Source organism: Nannospalax galili, unplaced genomic scaffold (genome assembly GCF_000622305.1).
Source record: "Nannospalax galili isolate Female #2095 unplaced genomic scaffold, S.galili_v1.0 scaffold19, whole genome shotgun sequence".
NCBI lineage: Eukaryota > Metazoa > Chordata > Mammalia > Rodentia > Spalacidae > Nannospalax > Nannospalax galili.
In genome coordinates this window covers 1,624,640-1,629,595 of record NW_008342110.1, presented here as the reverse complement: position 1 = coordinate 1,629,595, position 4,956 = coordinate 1,624,640, and positions in this window count along the sequence as shown.

The window sequence follows — 4,956 nt, the reverse complement described above, 5'->3', positions numbered from 1 at the left end:
CTGTGACTAACTAGCTGAGGGTTTCTGAAGTTTAGCTCACATCAGAATCATCAAGAAGGTTTGTTAAACTCAAGACTGCTGAGCTCCACTGCCAGTTTCTGATTAAGTAGGTGTCAGGGGAGACAAAGAACTTGCACTTTTTTTTTTTTTTTGAGACAGAATCTCATTGTGTAGCCCTAGCTAGCCTGGAACTTGGTTTGTAGACCAGGCTGGGCTTTTTTTGGGTTTTTTTTTTTTTTTTTTGGTTTTTTTGAGACAGGGTCTCCCTGTAGCCCCAGCTGGCCTGGAACTCACTATGTAGCACCATGCCGGCCTTGAACTGACAGAAATTTACCTGCTCTGCCTCCCGAGTAAGTCTCTACCAGATGGTCCTGGGTCCGTACTTCCAGAACCACTATCATGACAGGCCATTTAAATATATTCTCTATTGTTAATTATTTGTTAAAAAAAAACCCGAAAAGCATCTGGGTGTGATGGCACATGCCTTTAATCCCAGCACTTGGGAGGCAGAGGCAGGCAGATCTCTGTGAGTTTGAGGCCAGCCTGGTCTACATAGGAAGTTCCAGGCCAGCTGAAGCAACAGGAAGACCCTGTCTGAAAAAGTCAAAAGCAAATACATTTTTTTTAAAAAAGCAGCCAGATGTGGTGGTGCACACCTTTAATCCCAGCACTCAGGAGGCAGAGGCAGTCGATCTCTGTGATTTCAAGGCCAGCCTGGTCTACATAACAAGTTCTAGGCCAGCTGCAGCTGCAGGGAGATCCTGTCTCAAAAGGACCCAATAATAATAATAATAATAATAATAATAATAATAATAATCTAAAAAATAAAAAGCACAAGCTGTTTTTATTCCAGTTATTGAATCCTTTCTCCCTTCTGCTGACTTGATGACTCTAGAACCTTTTTAGATTTCCTCTTGAATGACCTCAACATTTAGCCAAGAATTGAGTAAAGGGTACATTTGTCTGTGCCAAATAAATTAACAGGCTATACCTAGCCTTAAGATATATATTTGTCTTTTTGAGACAGGGTCTCCCTGTAGCCCCAGCTGACCTGGAACTCCCTCTGTAGACCAGGCTAGCCTTGAACTCACAGAGATCCATCTGCCTCTATCTCCCAAGTGCTGGGATTAAAGCTGTGCGCCACCATGCCCGGTTAAGGTATTTTTAATGCTTCATTTTTATTATGGTGCTGGAGTAGAGGGAAATAACCTTAGGTATACATGAACATCAGGGAAGGGAAGGTATACTATCAGAGGATCCTGCTAACCAGGGTCATGGGGACAATCATCAGCTCAATTTGCCTCTCAAAGATGGAAGTTCCTTAGGTAGTTGACACCTTTGAGAGTGACTGGATTCTTCCAATTTTCTTCTTAATATTTATGAATAATCCCGTCTCTACCAGATAATCAAGATGAGGACACGTTACATTTGCTTTCCACTAACTTGGCTTCATAAATCACCTTTTCCCCTTTGTGTTTATTTTGCAGAAAAATTGTCTAGATTTGATTTTGAGCTATTTAAAAATATTTAAATTTATAGTCAGATTTATATTAAACATTTTTCCATACAGAAAAAGCATTTTTAATATCCTTTATAGCTCTAGTATCTATTTCTAATAAATTAAAGAAATATAAAGTTCATTTTGAGAGGGCACATATAGTGACTATTAAAATGTTACAGTGCAGCCTTTTAAAATTTATTTTTATGTGTATGTATGTGTGTCTGCCTGAAGGCTGGAAGACATTGTATTCCCTAGAACTGAGGTTACAGGCAGTTGTGAGTGGCCCAATGTGAGTGCTGGGAACCAAACTCAGGTTTTCTGGAAGAGCAGCAAGTATTTTTAACTGCTGAGCCATGGCTCCAGCCCTTATAGTGTAGTTTTGAATTTTTTTTTATTTTGTGTGGCTGTGTCTGTACATACACATGCATGCACAGTGCGTATGTGGAAGTAAGAAGACAGTTTTCAGGCTTGGTTCTCTCCTTCCACTGCATGGGTTTCAGGGGATCCCACTCAGTCATCAGGCTTGGCTACAAATGCCTTTACCTACTAAACCATCTGCACGACCATCTCTGCTTAGTGTATGTTTTTTCAATATCCTTTCTTGGTAATTTTGTGGATATTTTTGAAACCCCCAACAATTCACTTATTTTTCTTTCTGGTTTGTTAATTGAAACATATCTAAAGCAGATTAATCATAAAATTGCTCCTTATGTTAAATAAAACAAGTCAACAATAATACATTAGGTGTTTAAGTAGATCTTTCGAGCTTAGTTTGGATATTTTTCTTTTTAATAAACAAATGATATTTTGAATTAAAAGTACTGAATATGCTTTATTTTTATTTTTGTGTTTTTGAGACAGGGTCTCCCTGTAGCCCCAGCTGGCCTGGAACTTGATATGAAGACCTGGATGACCTTGATCTCACCGAGGACTTCCTGCCTCTGCCTCCCAAGTGCTGGGATTAAAGGTACGCACCACCATGCTGGACATGTTTTAAGTTTTTGGAGACAGGTTCTCACTATGTAGCTCAGCCTGGCCTTAAACTTGTAGCCTTCCTGCCTTGGCTTACTGAATGGTAAGATTACAGGTGTGTTGGTGCTTGGCTCATATTTTAGATTCTAACTCTTCTGAGGTGAAAAGTGTCTTGTGACTACACCCTGTAGTTGGAGCTGGTTATTAGCCTCTTCAGTGCTTTTGTCACCCTGCTGTCAGGATTGCTGATGCAGGCTCTGAGACCTTCCCTCCTCTCTGTTGCTGTCCATTCTGCACATACAGCTGGCTCTTCTAGTACTTGCCGTTTCCTCTGCCCAAGTTTCTACTGGTTCTCAAAAATTCCTACAAAAATCAGCCGGGTGAGGTGGTGTACGCCTTTAATCCCAGCAGTCTGGAGGCAGAGGCCGGCGGGATCTCTGTGAGTTCAAGGCCAGCCTGGTCTACAGAGAGAGTTCCAGGACAGCTGGGGCTACAGGGAGACCCTGTCTCAAAAAGACCAATAAAAAAATTCCTACAAAAATCAAATGCCATATTATTTTTCTGAATTTCTGTAGCATATATAGATGACTTCAATCTCCACATCCAGCTTGGTTGCTCAGCACAATGTGCTGTGCATGATGCTCCATGATGTGCCTTTGCTTGAACTCTTCGCCCTGCTCTCTACCGAGCTAGATCTGTTAACATTCTTCAAGGAGAATTGGAGTGCCTTTTCCTCCAGGCTTTCTTGAAGATTCCAGAACCAGTTGGATCCTTAATTTCTCACTCTCTGCTCTTGTTTTCCCAGTGCTCTATGGTGCTTTAATTAGACTGTAACTCCACCAGAGCAAAGATAGTCAGCCTTTAATGGTGCCTTGCCTAGGACTGTGGTGGACATGCTAGGCACTTCAGTAAGTATCTGTGCATGAATTGATACATGTGTCAAAGACCCCTATTTCTTTAAATAGATTTATTTACTATTTTTAACTATGTACATGTGTATGTGTCTGTGTATGGGTATGTACACATGAGCGCAGGTGCCCTCAGAGGACACAGGCAATGACCCCTTAGAGCTAGAGTTAGAGGTGGTTTTGAGCCACCCAGCATGGGTGCAGGGAGCCAAACTTGGGTCCCCTACAACAGTATGTGCTCTTAATGACCAAGCCATCTTTCCAGCCCCAAAGACACTCATTTCATTTTATGCAGAATTTTTTAAATTATTATTTTTTTATGTATATGAGTATATTGCCTGCATGTATGTAAGTGCACCTGAAGACACTTATTTTAAAAACAGCATTGATTCTACCAGAAAATGGCTGGGGGATAAGGCATGGCTGTATTTAATAAGGGGTTGTCGAAAGTTTTCACTGAATATCATTTCCTCAAAAGAATTCCAATATAGCTGGGCATGGTGGTGCATGTCTTTAATCCCAGCACTCAGGAGGCAGAGGCAGGCGGATCTCTGTGAGTTCAAGGCCAGCCTGGTTTACATGGGGAGTTCCAGGACAGCGGGGGCTAAAGAAAGCCCCTGTCTCAAAAAAACCAAAAAAAAAAAAAAAAAAAATCTAACATATAGAGTTAAGCCTATATCTTTCCATCAACATAATTACAGGATTTTTAAAAAATTATTTATTTAGCTCTGCTTCCCTGGGCCTGCATGACCCACAGGCCTCTCTCCGGGGAATGCCGATGGGGGTAAGTCGATCATGCACCTTGACTCCCCCAGCCTCATTCACCCTCCCATCTCTCTGGCCTATCTCTCCTCCTAGCCTGGGTCCTGTCCCATTCCTTGTCTAGGCACCCCTGACATGGGGGAAACCACCACTGCTTCCGGATCCTTTGCATCCAGACCAACTCAGTTCCTTCTGGAGTCCCCAGGAGCACTGCTTCTGGGCCTGGCCCTGCCCTCACCTCCCTCTGCTTCCCTGGGCTGCACAACCTGTCAGCCTCTTTCCTGGACATCCAGTTCCTCAGTGCAGTCCCCAGGAGCCCTTGGGGCCTCTTCTTGCCCCCATCTCCCTTTGCATCTCTGGGTGCAACGGCCACCAGCTGCCCTAGACAAGCATCTTTCCTGGGCCCTGCTCCCAGGACAGTCCAACCCCCAAATTCTTGAGGTCAAAATATTTCCTGGAGGGATACAGAATTTAGGAGAAAGACTGAGAGCATCTATCTGATCCTCATCTGACTTGGGCCTCTGTGGGAACTCCTGAAGACAAAAGCAATCCCGCCACTCCAATATAAAATCAAAAGAGAGAACCAGAAGCTTAGAGGAACCAGCTTTTCATGCCCAAAAAGTAAACCACAAAGATACATAAGGGTTTACAAAAAGAAGCAAACCTAAACTTGAAGGCTTGAGTCTCATACAAGAACCAGAAACTACAAAAGAAATTCACATGTCAAAATTACAGAGAAAAAATAATAACATGAAAAACCAAAATAACATATCCCCACCAAATACCAGTAATCCTCTAGAGGAGCACAATGAG